Source organism: Ixodes scapularis, unplaced genomic scaffold (assembly GCF_016920785.2).
Source record: "Ixodes scapularis isolate PalLabHiFi unplaced genomic scaffold, ASM1692078v2 ptg000184l_1___fragment_1__unscaffolded, whole genome shotgun sequence".
Lineage (NCBI taxonomy): Eukaryota > Metazoa > Arthropoda > Arachnida > Ixodida > Ixodidae > Ixodes > Ixodes scapularis.
Window position 1 is genome coordinate 229,890 of NW_024609928.1, and position 18,077 is coordinate 247,966.

Below are 18,077 nucleotides of genomic sequence, written 5' to 3' on the forward strand. Positions count from 1 at the left end.
CGTCCTTCGTAATTCAACGCCTTTCATTTGAGCCCGTTCTCCTTTCGCGCTTCTCACTTTGCCCTTCTCAAAACAAGCATTCTCAAAAAGATCTTTTCGCTTTGAGCCGTTGCATTTGGCCGTTTCCCGTTTCGTCCTTCGTAATTCAACGCCCTTCATTTGAGCCCGTTCTCCTTTCGCGCTTCTCACTTTGCCCTTCTCAAAACAAGCATTCTCAAAAAGATCTTCTCGCTTTGAGCCGTTGCATTTGGCCGTTTCCCGTTTCGTCCTTCGTAATTCAACGCCCTTCATTTGAGCCCGTTCTCCTTTCGCGCTTCTCACTTTGCCCTTCTCAAAACAAGCATTCTCAAAAAGATCTTCTCGCTTTGACCCGTTGCATTTGGCCGTTTCCCGTTTCGTCCTTCGTAATTCACCGCCCTTCATTTGAGCCCGTTCTCCTTTCGCGCTTCTCACTTTGCCCTTCTCAAAACAAGCATTCTCAAAAAGATCTTCTCGCTTTGAGCCGTTGCATTTGGCCGTTTCCCGTTTCGTCCTTCGTAATTCAACGCCCTTCATTTGAGCCCGTTCTCCTTTCGCGCTTCTCACTTTGCCCTTCTCAAAACAAGCATTCTCAAAAAGATCTTCTCGCTTTGAGCCGTTGCATTTGGCCGTTTCCCGTTTCGTCCTTCGTAATTCAACGCCCTTCATTTGAGCCCGTTCTCCTTTCGCGCTTCTCACTTTGCCCTTCTCAAAACAAGCATTCTCAAAAAGATCTTCTCGCTTTGAGCCGTTGCATTTGGCCGTTTCCCGTTTCGTCCTTCGTAATTCAACGCCCTTCATTTGAGCCCGTTCTCCTTTCGCGCTTCTCACTTTGCCCTTCTCAAAACAAGCATTCTCAAAAAGATCTTCTCGCTTTGAGCCGTTGCATTTGGCCGTTTCCCGTTTCGTCCTTCGTAATTCAACGCCCTTCATTTGAGCCCGTTCTCCTTTCGCGCTTCTCACTTTGCCCTTCTCAAAACAACCATTCTCAAAAAGATCTTCTCGCTTTGAGCCGTTGCATTTGGCCGTTTCCCGTTTCGTCCTTCGTAATTCAACGCCCTTCATTTGAGCCCGTTCTCCTTTCGCGCTTCTCACTTTGCCCTTCTCAAAACAAGCATTCTCAAAAAGATCTTCTCGCTTTGAGCCGTTGCATTTGGCCGTTTCCCGTTTCGTCCTTCGTAATTCAACGCCCTTCATTTGAGCCCGTTCTCCTTTCGCGCTTCTCACTTTGCCCTTCTCAAAACAAGCATTCTCAAAAAGATCTTCTCGCTTTGAGCCGTTGCATTTGGCCGTTTCCCGTTTCGTCCTTCGTAATTCAACGCCCTTCATTTGAGCCCGTTCTCCTTTCGCGCTTCTCACTTTGCCCTTCTCAAAACAAGCATTCTCAAAAAGATCTTCTCGCTTTGAGCCGTTGCATTTGGCCGTTTCCCGTTTCGTCCTTCGTAATTCAACGCCCTTCATTTGAGCCCGTTCTCCTTTCGCGCTTCTCACTTTGCCCTTCTCAAAACAAGCATTCTCAAAAAGATCTTCTCGCTTTGACCCGTTGCATTTGGCCGTTTCCCGTTTCGTCCTTCGTAATTCAACGCCCTTCATTTGAGCCCGTTCTCCTTTCGCGCTTCTCACTTTGCCCTTCTCAAAACAAGCATTCTCAAAAAGATCTTCTCGCTTTGACCCGTTGCATTTGGCCGTTTCCCGTTTCGTCCTTCGTAATTCACCGCCCTTCATTTGAGCCCGTTCTCCTTTCGCGCTTCTCACTTTGCCCTTCTCAAAACAAGCATTCTCAAAAAGATCTTCTCGCTTTGAGCCGTTGCATTTGGCCGTTTCCCGTTTCGTCCTTCGTAATTCAACGCCCTTCATTTGAGCCCGTTCTCCTTTCGCGCTTCTCACTTTGCCCTTCTCAAAACAAGCATTCTCAAAAAGATCTTCTCGCTTTGAGCCGTTGCATTTGGCCGTTTCCCGTTTCGTCCTTCGTAATTCAACGCCCTTCATTTGAGCCCGTTCTCCTTTCGCGCTTCTCACTTTGCCCTTCTCAAAACAAGCATTCTCAAAAAGATCTTCTCGCTTTGAGCCGTTGCATTTGGCCGTTTCCCGTTTCGTCCTTCGTAATTCAACGCCCTTCATTTGAGCCCGTTCTCCTTTCGCGCTTCTCACTTTGCCCTTCTCAAAACAAGCATTCTCAAAAAGATCTTTTCGCTTTGAGCCGTTGCATTTGGCCGTTTCCCGTTTCGTCCTTCGTAATTCAACGCCCTTCATTTGAGCCCGTTCTCCTTTCGCGCTTCTCACTTTGCCCTTCTCAAAACAAGCATTCTCAAAAAGATCTTTTCGCTTTGAGCCGTTGCATTTGGCCGTTTCCCGTTTCGTCCTTCGTAATTCAACGCCCTTCATTTGAGCCCGTTCTCCTTTCGCGCTTCTCACTTTGCCCTTCTCAAAACAAGCATTCTCAAAAAGATCTTTTCGCTTTGAGCCGTTGCATTTGGCCGTTTCCCGTTTCGTCCTTCGTAATTCGACGCCCTTCATTTGAGCCCGTTCTCCTTTCGCGCTTCTCACTTTGCCCTTCTCAAAACAAGCATTCTCAAAAAGATCTTTTCGCTTTGAGCCGTTGCATTTGGCCGTTTCCCGTTTCGTCCTTCGTAATTCAACGCCCTTCATTTGAGCCCGTTCTCCTTTCGCGCTTCTCACTTTGCCCTTCTCAAAACAAGCATTCTCAAAAAGATCTTTTCGCTTTGAGCCGTTGCATTTGGCCGTTTCCCGTTTCGTCCTTCGTAATTCGACGCCCTTCATTTGAGCCCGTTCTCCTTTCGCGCTTCTCACTTTGCCCTTCTCAAAACAAGCATTCTCAAAAAGATCTTTTCGCTTTGAGCCGTTGCATTTGGCCGTTTCCCGTTTCGTCCTTCGTAATTCGACGCCCTTCATTTGAGCCCCTTCTCCTTTCGCGCTTCTCACTTTGCCCTTCTCAAAACAAGCATTCTCAAAAAGATCTTTTCGCTTTGAGCCGTTGCATTTGGCCGTTTCCCGTTTCGTCCTTCGTAATTCGACGCCCTTCATTTGAGCCCGTTCTCCTTTCGCGCTTCTCACTTTGTCCTTCTCAAAACAAGCATTCTCAAAAAGATCTTTTCGCTTTAGGCCGTTGCATTTGGCCGTTTCCCGTTTCGTCCTTCGTAATTCGACGCCCTTCATTTGAGCCCGTTCTCCTTTCGCGCTTCTCACTTTGCCCTTCTCAAAACAAGCATTCTCAAAAAGATCTTTTCGCTTTGAGCCGTTGCATTTGGCCGTTTCCCGTTTCGTCCTTCGTAATTCAACGCCCTTCATTTGAGCCCGTTCTCCTTTCGCGCTTCTCACTTTGCCCTTCTCAAAACAAGCATTCTCAAAAAGATCTTTTCGCTTTGAGCCGTTGCATTTGGCCGTTTCCCGTTTCGTCCTTCGTAATTCGACGCCCTTCATTTGAGCCCGTTCTCCTTTCGCGCTTCTCACTTTGCCCTTCTCAAAACAAGCATTCTCAAAAAGATCTTTTCGCTTTGAGCCGTTGCATTTGGCCGTTTCCCGTTTCGTCCTTCGTAATTCACCGCCCTTCATTTGAGCCCGTTCTCCTTTCGCGCTTCTCACTTTGCCCTTCTCAAAACAAGCATTCTCAAAAAGATCTTTTCGCTTTGAGCCGTTGCATTTGGCCGTTTCCCGTTTCGTCCTTCGTAATTCACCGCCCTTCATTTGAGCCCGTTCTCCTTTCGCGCTTCTCACTTTGCCCTTCTCAAAACAAGCATTCTCAAAAAGATCTTTTCGCTTTGAGCCGTTGCATTTGGCCGTTTCCCGTTTCGTCCTTCGTAATTCACCGCCCTTCATTTGAGCCCGTTCTCCTTTCGCGCTTCTCACTTTGCCCTTCTCAAAACAAGCATTCTCAAAAAGATCTTTTCGCTTTGAGCCGTTGCATTTGGCCGTTTCCCGTTTCGTCCTTCGTAATTCGACGCCCTTCATTTGAGCCCGTTCTCCTTTCGCGCTTCTCACTTTGCCCTTCTCAAAACAAGCATTCTCAAAAAGATCTTCTCGCTTTGAGCCGTTGCATTTGGCCGTTTCCCGTTTCGTCCTTCGTAATTCACCGCCCTTCATTTGAGCCCGTTCTCCTTTCGCGCTTCTCACTTTGCCCTTCTCAAAACAAGCATTCTCAAAAAGATCTTTTCGCTTTGAGCCGTTGCATTTGGCCGTTTCCCGTTTCGTCCTTCGTAATTCACCGCCCTTCATTTGAGCCCGTTCTCCTTTCGCGCTTCTCACTTTGCCCTTCTCAAAACAAGCATTCTCAAAAAGATCTTTTCGCTTTGAGCCGTTGCATTTGGCCGTTTCCCGTTTCGTCCTTCGTAATTCACCGCCCTTCATTTGAGCCCGTTCTCCTTTCGCGCTTCTCACTTTGCCCTTCTCAAAACAAGCATTCTCAAAAAGATCTTTTCGCTTTGAGCCGTTGCATTTGGCCGTTTCCCGTTTCGTCCTTCGTAATTCGACGCCCTTCATTTGAGCCCGTTCTCCTTTCGCGCTTCTCACTTTGCCCTTCTCAAAACAAGCATTCTCAAAAAGATCTTTTCGCTTTGAGCCGTTGCATTTGGCCGTTTCCCGTTTCGTCCTTCGTAATTCAACGCCCTTCATTTGAGCCCGTTCTCCTTTCGCGCTTCTCACTTTGCCCTTCTCAAAACAAGCATTCTCAAAAAGATCTTCTCGCTTTGAGCCGTTGCATTTGGCCGTTTCCCGTTTCGTCCTTCGTAATTCAACGCCCTTCATTTGAGCCCGTTCTCCTTTCGCGCTTCTCACTTTGCCCTTCTCAAAACAAGCATTCTCAAAAAGATCTTCTCGCTTTGAGCCGTTGCATTTGGCCGTTTCCCGTTTCGTCCTTCGTAATTCGACGCCCTTCATTTGAGCCCGTTCTCCTTTCGCGCTTCTCACTTTGCCCTTCTCAAAAGAAGCATTCTCAAAAAGATCTTCTCGCTTTGAGCCGTTGCATTTGGCCGTTTCCCGTTTCGTCCTTCGTAATTCAACGCCCTTCATTTGAGCCCGTTCTCCTTTCGCGCTTCTCACTTTGCCCTTCTCAAAAGAAGCATTCTCAAAAAGATCTTTTCGCTTTGAGCCGTTGCATTTGGCCGTTTCCCGTTTCGTCCTTCGTAATTCAACGCCCTTCATTTGAGCCCGTTCTCCTTTCGCGCTTCTCCCTTTGCCCTTCTCAAAACAAGCATTCTCAAAAAGATCTTTTCGCTTTGAGCCGTTGCATTTGGCCGTTTCCCGTTTCGTCCTTCGTAATTCAACGCCCTTCATTTGAGCCCGTTCTCCTTTCGCGCTTCTCACTTTGCCCTTCTCAAAAGAAGCATTCTCAAAAAGATCTTTTCGCTTTGAGCCGTTGCATTTGGCCGTTTCCCGTTTCGTCCTTCGTAATTCAACGCCCTTCATTTGAGCCCGTTCTCCTTTCGCGCTTCTCACTTTGCCCTTCTCAAAACAAGCATTCTCAAAAAGATCTTTTCGCTTTGAGCCGTTGCATTTGGCCGTTTCCCGTTTCGTCCTTCGTAATTCGACGCCCTTCATTTGAGCCCGTTCTCCTTTCGCGCTTCTCACTTTGCCCTTCTCAAAAGAAGCATTCTCAAAAAGATCTTTTCGCTTTGAGCCGTTGCATTTGGCCGTTTCCCGTTTCGTCCTTCGTAATTCAACGCCCTTCATTTGAGCCCGTTCTCCTTTAGCGCTTCTCACTTTGCCCTTCTCAAAACAAGCATTCTCAAAAAGATCTTTTCGCTTTGAGCCGTTGCATTTGGCCGTTTCCCGTTTCGTCCTTCGTAATTCAACGCCCTTCATTTGAGCCCGTTCTCCTTTCGCGCTTCTCACTTTGCCCTTCTCAAAACAAGCATTCTCAAAAAGATCTTCTCGCTTTGAGCCGTTGCATTTGGCCGTTTCCCGTTTCGTCCTTCGTAATTCGACGCCCTTCATTTGAGCCCGTTCTCCTTTCGCGCTTCTCACTTTGCCCTTCTCAAAACAAGCATTCTCAAAAAGATCTTTTCGCTTTGAGCCGTTGCATTTGGCCGTTTCCCGTTTCGTCCTTCGTAATTCAACGCCCTTCATTTGAGCCCGTTCTCCTTTCGCGCTTCTCACTTTGCCCTTCTCAAAACAAGCATTCTCAAAAAGATCTTCTCGCTTTGAGCCGTTGCATTTGGCCGTTTCCCGTTTCGTCCTTCGTAATTCAACGCCCTTCATTTGAGCCCGTTCTCCTTTCGCGCTTCTCACTTTGCCCTTCTCAAAACAAGCATTCTCAAAAAGATCTTCTCGCTTTGAGCCGTTGCATTTGGCCGTTTCCCGTTTCGTCCTTCGTAATTCGACGCCCTTCATTTGAGCCCGTTCTCCTTTCGCGCTTCTCAGTTTGCCCTTCTCAAAACAAGCATTCTCAAAAAGATCTTTTCGCTTTGAGCCGTTGCATTTGGCCGTTTCCCGTTTCGTCCTTCGTAATTCAACGCCCTTCATTTGAGCCCGTTCTCCTTTCGCGCTTCTCACTTTGCCCTTCTCAAAACAAGCATTCTCAAAAAGATCTTCTCGCTTTGAGCCGTTGCATTTGGCCGTTTCCCGTTTCGTCCTTCGTAATTCAACGCCCTTCATTTGAGCCCGTTCTCCTTTCGCGCTTCTCCCTTTGCCCTTCTCAAAACAAGCATTCTCAAAAAGATCTTCTCGCTTTGAGCCGTTGCATTTGGCCGTTTCCCGTTTCGTCCTTCGTAATTCGACGCCCTTCATTTGAGCCCGTTCTCCTTTCGCGCTTCTCACTTTGCCCTTCTCAAAAGAAGCATTCTCAAAAAGATCTTTTCGCTTTGAGCCGTTGCATTTGGCCGTTTCCCGTTTCGTCCTTCGTAATTCAACGCCCTTCATTTGAGCCCGTTCTCCTTTCGCGCTTCTCCCTTTGCCCTTCTCAAAACAAGCATTCTCAAAAAGATCTTCTCGCTTTGAGCCGTTGCATTTGGCCGTTTCCCGTTTCGTCCTTCGTAATTCGACGCCCTTCATTTGAGCCCGTTCTCCTTTCGCGCTTCTCACTTTGCCCTTCTCAAAAGAAGCATTCTCAAAAAGATCTTTTCGCTTTGAGCCGTTGCATTTGGCCGTTTCCCGTTTCGTCCTTCGTAATTCAACGCCCTTCATTTGAGCCCGTTCTCCTTTCGCGCTTCTCACTTTGCCCTTCTCAAAACAAGCATTCTCAAAAAGATCTTCTCGCTTTGAGCCGTTGCATTTGGCCGTTTCCCGTTTCGTCCTTCGTAATTCGACGCCCTTCATTTGAGCCCGTTCTCCTTTCGCGCTTCTCACTTTGCCCTTCTCAAAACAAGCATTCTCAAAAAGATCTTTTCGCTTTGAGCCGTTGCATTTGGCCGTTTCCCGTTTCGTCCTTCGTAATTCAACGCCCTTCATTTGAGCCCGTTCTCCTTTCGCGCTTCTCACTTTGCCCTTCTCAAAACAAGCATTCTCAAAAAGATCTTTTCGCTTTGAGCCGTTGCATTTGGCCGTTTCCCGTTTCGTCCTTCGTAATTCAACGCCCTTCATTTGAGCCCGTTCTCCTTTCGCGCTTCTCACTTTGCCCTTCTCAAAACAAGCATTCTCAAAAAGATCTTCTCGCTTTGAGCCGTTGCATTTGGCCGTTTCCCGTTTCGTCCTTCGTAATTCAACGCCCTTCATTTGAGCCCGTTCTCCTTTCGCGCTTCTCACTTTGCCCTTCTCAAAACAAGCATTCTCAAAAAGATCTTCTCGCTTTGAGCCGTTGCATTTGGCCGTTTCCCGTTTCGTCCTTCGTAATTCGACGCCCTTCATTTGAGCCCGTTCTCCTTTCGCGCTTCTCACTTTGCCCTTCTCAAAAGAAGCATTCTCAAAAAGATCTTTTCGCTTTGAGCCGTTGCATTTGGCCGTTTCCCGTTTCGTCCTTCGTAATTCAACGCCCTTCATTTGAGCCCGTTCTCCTTTCGCGCTTCTCACTTTGCCCTTCTCAAAACAAGCATTCTCAAAAAGATCTTCTCGCTTTGAGCCGTTGCATTTGGCCGTTTCCCGTTTCGTCCTTCGTAATTCAACGCCCTTCATTTGAGCCCGTTCTCCTTTCGCGCTTCTCACTTTGCCCTTCTCAAAACAAGCATTCTCAAAAAGATCTTCTCGCTTTGAGCCGTTGCATTTGGCCGTTTCCCGTTTCGTCCTTCGTAATTCAACGCCCTTCATTTGAGCCCGTTCTCCTTTCGCGCTTCTCACTTTGCCCTTCTCAAAACAAGCATTCTCAAAAAGATCTTCTCGCTTTGAGCCGTTGCATTTGGCCGTTTCCCGTTTCGTCCTTCGTAATTCAACGCCCTTCATTTGAGCCCGTTCTCCTTTCGCGCTTCTCACTTTGCCCTTCTCAAAACAAGCATTCTCAAAAAGATCTTTTCGCTTTGAGCCGTTGCATTTGGCCGTTTCCCGTTTCGTCCTTCGTAATTCAACGCCCTTCATTTGAGCCCGTTCTCCTTTCGCCCTTCTCACTTTGCCCTTCTCAAAACAAGCATTCTCAAAAAGATCTTTTCGCTTTGAGCCGTTGCATTTGGCCGTTTCCCGTTTCGTCCTTCGTAATTCAACGCCCTTCATTTGAGCCCGTTCTCCTTTCGCCCTTCTCACTTTGCCCTTCTCAAAACAAGCATTCTCAAAAAGATCTTTTCGCTTTGAGCCGTTGCATTTGGCCGTTTCCCGTTTCGTCCTTCGTAATTCAACGCCCTTCATTTGAGCCCGTTCTCCTTTCGCCCTTCTCACTTTGCCCTTCTCAAAACAAGCATTCTCAAAAAGATCTTTTCGCTTTGAGCCGTTGCATTTGGCCGTTTCCCGTTTCGTCCTTCGTAATTCAACGCCCTTCATTTGAGCCCGTTCTCCTTTCGCCCTTCTCACTTTGCCCTTCTCAAAACAAGCATTCTCAAAAAGATCTTTTCGCTTTGAGCCGTTGCATTTGGCCGTTTCCCGTTTCGTCCTTCGTAATTCAACGCCCTTCATTTGAGCCCGTTCTCCTTTCGCGCTTCTCACTTTGCCCTTCTCAAAACAAGCATTCTCAAAAAGATCTTCTCGCTTTGAGCCGTTGCATTTGGCCGTTTCCCGTTTCGTCCTTCGTAATTCAACGCCCTTCATTTGAGCCCGTTCTCCTTTCGCGCTTCTCACTTTGCCCTTCTCAAAACAAGCATTCTCAAAAAGATCTTTTCGCTTTGAGCCGTTGCATTTGGCCTTTTCCCGTTTCGTCCTTCGTAATTCAACGCCCTTCATTTGAGCCCGTTCTCCTTTCGCCCTTCTCACTTTGCCCTTCTCAAAACAAGCATTCTCAAAAAGATCTTTTCGCTTTGAGCCGTTGCATTTGGCCGTTTCCCGTTTCGTCCTTCGTAATTCAACGCCCTTCATTTGAGCCCGTTCTCCTTTCGCCCTTCTCACTTTGCCCTTCTCAAAACAAGCATTCTCAAAAAGATCTTCTCGCTTTGAGCCGTTGCATTTGGCCGTTTCCCGTTTCGTCCTTCGTAATTCAACGCCCTTCATTTGAGCCCGTTCTCCTTTCGCGCTTCTCACTTTGCCCTTCTCAAAACAAGCATTCTCAAAAAGATCTTCTCGCTTTGAGCCGTTGCATTTGGCCGTTTCCCGTTTCGTCCTTCGTAATTCAACGCCCTTCATTTGAGCCCGTTCTCCTTTCGCGCTTCTCACTTTGCCCTTCTCAAAACAAGCATTCTCAAAAATATCTTTTCGCTTTGAGCCGTTGCATTTGGCCGTTTCCCGTTTCGTCCTTCGTAATTCACCGGCCTTCATTTGAGCCCGTTCTCCTTTCGCGCTTCTCACTTTGCCCTTCTCAAAACAAGCATTCTCAAAAAGATCTTCTCGCTTTGAGCCGTTGCATTTGGCCGTTTCCCGTTTCGTCCTTCGTAATTCAACGCCCTTCATTTGAGCCCGTTCTCCTTTCGCGCTTCTCCCTTTGCCCTTCTCAAAACAAGCATTCTCAAAAAGATCTTCTCGCTTTGAGCCGTTGCATTTGGCCGTTTCCCGTTTCGTCCTTCGTAATTCACCGGCCTTCATTTGAGCCCGTTCTCCTTTCGCGCTTCTCACTTTGCCCTTCTCAAAACAAGCATTCTCAAAAAGATCTTCTCGCTTTGAGCCGTTGCATTTGGCCGTTTCCCGTTTCGTCCTTCGTAATTCAACGCCCTTCATTTGAGCCCGTTCTCCTTTCGCGCTTCTCCCTTTGCCCTTCTCAAAACAAGCATTCTCAAAAAGATCTTCTCGCTTTGAGCCGTTGCATTTGGCCGTTTCCCGTTTCGTCCTTCGTAATTCACCGGCCTTCATTTGAGCCCGTTCTCCTTTCGCGCTTCTCACTTTGCCCTTCTCAAAACAAGCATTCTCAAAAAGATCTTCTCGCTTTGAGCCGTTGCATTTGGCCGTTTCCCGTTTCGTCCTTCGTAATTCAACGCCCTTCATTTGAGCCCGTTCTCCTTTCGCGCTTCTCCCTTTGCCCTTCTCAAAACAAGCATTCTCAAAAATATCTTTTCGCTTTGAGCCGTTGCATTTGGCCGTTTCCCGTTTCGTCCTTCGTAATTCACCGGCCTTCATTTGAGCCCGTTCTCCTTTCGCGCTTCTCACTTTGCCCTTCTCAAAACAAGCATTCTCAAAAAGATCTTCTCGCTTTGAGCCGTTGCATTTGGCCGTTTCCCGTTTCGTCCTTCGTAATTCAACGCCCTTCATTTGAGCCCGTTCTCCTTTCGCGCTTCTCCCTTTGCCCTTCTCAAAACAAGCATTCTCAAAAAGATCTTCTCGCTTTGAGCCGTTGCATTTGGCCGTTTCCCGTTTCGTCCTTCGTAATTCACCGGCCTTCATTTGAGCCCGTTCTCCTTTCGCGCTTCTCACTTTGCCCTTCTCAAAACAAGCATTCTCAAAAAGATCTTCTCGCTTTGACCCGTTGCATTTGGCCGTTTCCCGTTTCGTCCTTCGTAATTCACCGGCCTTCATTTGAGCCCGTTCTCCTTTCGCCCTTCTCACTTTGCCCTTCTCAAAACAAGCATTCTCAAAAAGATCTTCTCGCTTTGACCCGTTGCATTTGGACGTTTCCCGTTTCGTCCTTCGTAATTCAACGCCCTTCATTTGAGCCCGTTCTCTTTTCGCGCTTCTCACTTTGCCCTTCTCAAAACAAGCATTCTCAAAAAGATCTTCTCACTTTGACCCGTTGCATTTGGCCGTTTCCCGTTTCGTCCTTCGTAATTCACCGCCCTTCATTTGAGCCCGTTCTCCTTTCGCGCTTCTCACTTTGCCCTTCTCAAAACAAGCATTCTCAAAAAGATCTTCTCGCTTTGACCCGTTGCATTTGGCCGTTTCCCGTTTCGTCCTTCGTAATTCACCGCCCTTCATTTGAGCCCGTTCTCCTTTCGCGCTTCTCACTTTGCCCTTCTCAAAACAAGCATTCTCAAAAAGATCTTCTCGCTTTGAGCCGTTGCATTTGGACGTTTCCCGTTTCGTCCTTCGTAATTCACCGCCCTTCATTTGAGCCCGTTCTTCTTTCGCGCTTCTCACTTTGCCCTTCTCAAAACAAGCATTCTCAAAAAGATCTTCTCGCTTTGAGCCGTTGCATTTGGACGTTTCCCGTTTCGTCCTTCGTAATTCACCGCCCTTCATTTGAGCCCGTTCTCCTTTCGCGCTTCTCACTTTGCCCTTCTCAAAACAAGCATTCTCAAAAAGATCTTCTCGCTTTGAGCCGTTGCATTTGGCCGTTTCCCGTTTCGTCCTTCGTAATTCACCGCCCTTCATTTGAGCCCGTTCTCCTTTCGCGCTTCTCACTTTGCCCTTCTCAAAACAAGCATTCTCAAAAAGATCTTCTCGCTTTGACCCGTTGCATTTGGACGTTTCCCGTTTCGTCCTTCGTAATTCACCGCCCTTCATTTGAGCCCGTTCTCCTTTCGCGCTTCTCACTTTGCCCTTCTCAAAACAAGCATTCTCAAAAAGATCTTCTCGCTTTGACCCGTTGCATTTGGCCGTTTCCCGTTTCGTCCTTCGTAATTCACCGGCCTTCATTTGAGCCCGTTCTCCTTTCGCCCTTCTCACTTTGCCCTTCTCAAAACAAGCATTCTCAAAAAGATCTTCTCGCTTTGAGCCGTTGCATTTGGACGTTTCCCGTTTCGTCCTTCGTAATTCACCGGCCTTCATTTGAGCCCGTTCTCCTTTCGCGCTTCTCACTTTGCCCTTCTCAAAACAAGCATTCTCAAAAAGATCTTCTCGCTTTGAGCCGTTGCATTTGGACGTTTCCCGTTTCGTCCTTCGTAATTCACCGCCCTTCATTTGAGCCCGTTCTCCTTTCGCGCTTCTCACTTTGCCCTTCTCAAAACAAGCATTCTCAAAAAGATCTTCTCGCTTTGACCCGTTGCATTTGGACGTTTCCCGTTTCGTCCTTCGTAATTCACCGCCCTTCATTTGAGCCCGTTCTCCTTTCGCGCTTCTCACTTTGCCCTTCTCAAAACAAGCGTTCTCAAAAAGATCTTCTCGCTTTGACCCGTTGCATTTGGCCGTTTCCCGTTTCGTCCTTCGTAATTCACCGCCCTTCATTTGAGCCCGTTCTCCTTTCGCGCTTCTCACTTTGCCCTTCTCAAAACAAGCATTCTCAAAAAGATCTTCTCGCTTTGAGCCGTTGCATTTGGCCGTTTCCCGTTTCGTCCTTCGTAATTCACCGGCCTTCATTTGAGCCCGTTCTCCTTTCGCGCTTCTCACTTTGCCCTTCTCAAAACAAGCATTCTCAAAAAGATCTTCTCGCTTTGAGCCGTTGCATTTGGCCGTTTCCCGTTTCGTCCTTCGTAATTCACCGGCCTTCATTTGAGCCCGTTCTCCTTTCGCGCTTCTCACTTTGCCCTTCTCAAAACAAGCATTCTCAAAAAGATCTTCTCGCTTTGACCCGTTGCATTTGGACGTTTCCCGTTTCGTCCTTCGTAATTCACCGCCCTTCATTTGAGCCCGTTCTCCTTTCGCGCTTCTCACTTTGCCCTTCTCAAAACAAGCGTTCTCAAAAAGATCTTCTCGCTTTGACCCGTTGCATTTGGCCGTTTCCCGTTTCGTCCTTCGTAATTCACCGGCCTTCATTTGAGCCCGTTCTCCTTTCGCCCTTCTCACTTTGCCCTTCTCAAAACAAGCATTCTCAAAAAGATCTTCTCGCTTTGAGCCGTTGCATTTGGACGTTTCCCGTTTCGTCCTTCGTAATTCACCGGCCTTCATTTGAGCCCGTTCTCCTTTCGCGCTTCTCACTTTGCCCTTCTCAAAACAAGCATTCTCAAAAAGATCTTCTCGCTTTGAGCCGTTGCATTTGGACGTTTCCCGTTTCGTCCTTCGTAATTCACCGCCCTTCATTTGAGCCCGTTCTCCTTTCGCGCTTCTCACTTTGCCCTTCTCAAAACAAGCATTCTCAAAAAGATCTTCTCGCTTTGACCCGTTGCATTTGGACGTTTCCCGTTTCGTCCTTCGTAATTCACCGCCCTTCATTTGAGCCCGTTCTCCTTTCGCGCTTCTCACTTTGCCCTTCTCAAAACAAGCGTTCTCAAAAAGATCTTCTCGCTTTGACCCGTTGCATTTGGCCGTTTCCCGTTTCGTCCTTCGTAATTCACCGGCCTTCATTTGAGCCCGTTCTCCTTTCGCCCTTCTCACTTTGCCCTTCTCAAAACAAGCATTCTCAAAAAGATCTTCTCGCTTTGAGCCGTTGCATTTGGCCGTTTCCCGTTTCGTCCTTCGTAATTCACCGGCCTTCATTTGAGCCCGTTCTCCTTTCGCGCTTCTCACTTTGCCCTTCTCAAAACAAGCATTCTCAAAAAGATCTTCTCGCTTTGAGCCGTTGCATTTGGCCGTTTCCCGTTTCGTCCTTCGTAATTCACCGGCCTTCATTTGAGCCCGTTCTCCTTTCGCCCTTCTCACTTTGCCCTTCTCAAAACAAGCATTCTCAAAAAGATCTTCTCGCTTTGAGCCGTTGCATTTGGCCGTTTCCCGTTTCGTCCTTCGTAATTCAACGCCCTTCATTTGAGCCCGTTCTCCTTTCGCGCTTCTCACTTTGCCCTTCTCAAAACAAGCGTTCTCAAAAAGATCTTCTCGCTTTGACCCGTTGCATTTGGCCGTTTCCCGTTTCGTCCTTCGTAATTCACCGCCCTTCATTTGAGCCCGTTCTCCTTTCGCGCTTCTCACTTTGCCCTTCTCAAAACAAGCATTCTCAAAAAGATCTTCTCGCTTTGAGCCGTTGCATTTGGCCGTTTCCCGTTTCGTCCTTCGTAATTCACCGGCCTTCATTTGAGCCCGTTCTCCTTTCGCCCTTCTCACTTTGCCCTTCTCAAAACAAGCATTCTCAAAAAGATCTTCTCGCTTTGAGCCGTTGCATTTGGCCGTTTCCCGTTTCGTCCTTCGTAATTCACCGGCCTTCATTTGAGCCCGTTCTCCTTTCGCCCTTCTCACTTTGCCCTTCTCAAAACAAGCATTCTCAAAAAGATCTTCTCGCTTTGAGCCGTTGCATTTGGCCGTTTCCCGTTTCGTCCTTCGTAATTCACCGCCCTTCATTTGAGCCCGTTCTCCTTTCGCGCTTCTCACTTTGCCCTTCTCAAAACAAGCATTCTCAAAAAGATCTTCTCGCTTTGACCCGTTGCATTTGGCCGTTTCCCGTTTCGTCCTTCGTAATTCACCGGCCTTCATTTGAGCCCGTTCTCCTTTCGCGCTTCTCACTTTGCCCTTCTCAAAACAAGCATTCTCAAAAAGATCTTCTCGCTTTGACCCGTTGCATTTGGCCGTTTCCCGTTTCGTCCTTCGTAATTCACCGGCCTTCATTTGAGCCCGTTCTCCTTTCGCGCTTCTCACTTTGCCCTTCTCAAAACAAGCATTCTCAAAAAGAACTTTTCGCTTTGAGCCGTTGCATTTGGCCGTTTCCCGTTTCGTCCTTCGTAATTCAACGCCCTTCATTTGAGCCCGTTCTCCTTTCGCGCTTCTCACTTTGCCCTTCTCATAACAAGCATTCTCAAAAAGATCTTTTCGCTTTGAGCCGTTGCATTTGGCCTTTTCCCGTTTCGTCCTTCGTAATTCAACGCCCTTCATTTGAGCCCGTTCTCCTTTCGCCCTTCTCACTTTGCCCTTCTCAAAACAAGCATTCTCAAAAAGATCTTTTCGCTTTGAGCCGTTGCATTTGGCCGTTTCCCGTTTCGTCCTTCGTAATTCAACGCCCTTCATTTGAGCCCGTTCTCCTTTCGCCCTTCTCACTTTGCCCTTCTCAAAACAAGCATTTTCAAAAAGATCTTCTCGCTTTGAGCCGTTGCATTTGGCCGTTTCCCGTTTCGTCCTTCGTAATTCAACGCCCTTCATTTGAGCCCGTTCTCCTTTCGCGCTTCTCACTTTGCCCTTCTCAAAACAAGCATTCTCAAAAAGATCTTCTCGCTTTGAGCCGTTGCATTTGGCCGTTTCCCGTTTCGTCCTTCGTAATTCAACGCCCTTCATTTGAGCCCGTTCTCCTTTCGCGCTTCTCACTTTGCCCTTCTCAAAACAAGCATTCTCAAAAAGATCTTTTCGCTTTGAGCCGTTGCATTTGGCCGTTTCCCGTTTCGTCCTTCGTAATTCAACGCCCTTCATTTGAGCCCGTTCTCCTTTCGCGCTTCTCACTTTGCCCTTCTCAAAACAAGCATTCTCAAAAAGATCTTCTCGCTTTGAGCCGTTGCATTTGGCCGTTTCCCGTTTCGTCCTTCGTAATTCACCGGCCTTCATTTGAGCCCGTTCTCCTTTCGCGCTTCTCACTTTGCCCTTCTCAAAACAAGCATTCTCAAAAAGATCTTCTCGCTTTGACCCGTTGCATTTGGCCGTTTCCCGTTTCGTCCTTCGTAATTCACCGGCCTTCATTTGAGCCCGTTCTCCTTTCGCCCTTCTCACTTTGCCCTTCTCAAAACAAGCATTCTCAAAAAGATCTTCTCGCTTTGACCCGTTGCATTTGGACGTTTCCCGTTTCGTCCTTCGTAATTCAACGCCCTTCATTTGAGCCCGTTCTCCTTACGCGCTTCTCACTTTGCCCTTCTCAAAACAAGCATTCTCAAAAAGATCTTCTCGCTTTGAGCCGTTGCATTTGGACGTTTCCCGTTTCGTCCTTCGTAATTCAACGCCCTTCATTTGAGCCCGTTCTCCTTTCGCGCTTCTCACTTTGCCCTTCTCAAAACAAGCATTCTCAAAAAGATCTTTTCGCTTTGAGCCGTTGCATTTGGACGTTTCCCGTTTCGTCCTTCGTAATTCAACGCCCTTCATTTGAGCCCGTTCTCCTTTCGCGCTTCTCACTTTGCCCTTCTCAAAACAAGCATTCTCAAAAAGATCTTCTCGCTTTGACCCGTTGCATTTGGACGTTTCCCGTTTCGTCCTTCGTAATTCAACGCCCTTCATTTGAGCCCGTTCTCCTTTCGCCCTTCTCACTTTGCCCTTCTCAAAACAAGCATTCTCAAAAAGATCTCGCTTTGAGCCGTTGCATTTGGACGTTTCCCGTTTCGTCCTTCGTAATTCAACGCCCTTCATTTGAGCCCGTTCTCCTTTCGCGCTTCTCACTTTGCCCTTCTCAAAACAAGCATTCTCAAAAAGATCTTCTCGCTTTGACCCGTTGCATTTGGACGTTTCCCGTTTCGTCCTTCGTAATTCAACGCCCTTCATTTGAGCCCGTTCTCCTTTCGCGCTTCTCACTTTGCCCTTCTCAAAACAAGCATTCTCAAAAAGATCTTCTCGCTTTGAGCCGTTGCATTTGGACGTTTCCCGTTTCGTCCTTCGTAATTCAACGCCCTTCATTTGAGCCCGTTCTCCTTTCGCGCTTCTCACTTTGCCCTTCTCAAAACAAGCATTCTCAAAAAGATCTTTTCGCTTTGAGCCGTTGCATTTGGACGTTTCCCGTTTCGTCCTTCGTAATTCAACGCCCTTCATTTGAGCCCGTTCTCCTTTCGCGCTTCTCACTTTGCCCTTCTCAAAACAAGCATTCTCAAAAAGATCTTCTCGCTTTGACCCGTTGCATTTGGACGTTTCCCGTTTCGTCCTTCGTAATTCAACGCCCTTCATTTGAGCCCGTTCTCCTTTCGCGCTTCTCACTTTGCCCTTCTCAAAACAAGCATTCTCAAAAAGATCTTTTCGCTTTGAGCCGTTGCATTTGGCCTTTTCCCGTTTCGTCCTTCGTAATTCAACGCCCTTCATTTGAGCCCGTTCTCCTTTCGCGCTTCTCACTTTGCCCTTCTCAAAACAAGCATTCTCAAAAAGATCTTCTCGCTTTGACCCGTTGCATTTGGACGTTTCCCGTTTCGTCCTTCGTAATTCAACGCCCTTCATTTGAGCCCGTTCTCCTTTCGCCCTTCTCACTTTGCCCTTCTCAAAACAAGCATTCTCAAAAAGATCTTCTCGCTTTGACCCGTTGCATTTGGCCGTTTCCCGTTTCGTCCTTCGTAATTCAACGCCCTTCATTTGAGCCCGTTCTCCTTTCGCGCTTCTCACTTTGCCCTTCTCAAAACAAGCATTCTCAAAAAGATCTTCTCGCTTTGAGCCGTTGCATTTGGCCGTTTCCCGTTTCGTCCTTCGTAATTCAACGCCCTTCATTTGAGCCCGTTCTCCTTTCGCGCTTCTCACTTTGCCCTTCTCAAAACAAGCATTCTCAAAAAGATCTTTTCGCTTTGAGCCGTTGCATTTGGCCGTTTCCCGTTTCGTCCTTCGTAATTCAACGCCCTTCATTTGAGCCCGTTCTCCTTTCGCGCTTCTCACTTTGCCCTTCTCAAAACAAGCATTCTCAAAAAGATCTTCTCGCTTTGAGCCGTTGCATTTGGCCGTTTCCCGTTTCGTCCTTCGTAATTCACCGGCCTTCATTTGAGCCCGTTCTCCTTTCGCGCTTCTCACTTTGCCCTTCTCAAAACAAGCATTCTCAAAAAGATCTTCTCGCTTTGACCCGTTGCATTTGGCCGTTTCCCGTTTCGTCCTTCGTAATTCACCGGCCTTCATTTGAGCCCGTTCTCCTTTCGCCCTTCTCACTTTGCCCTTCTCAAAACAAGCATTCTCAAAAAGATCTTCTCGCTTTGACCCGTTGCATTTGGACGTTTCCC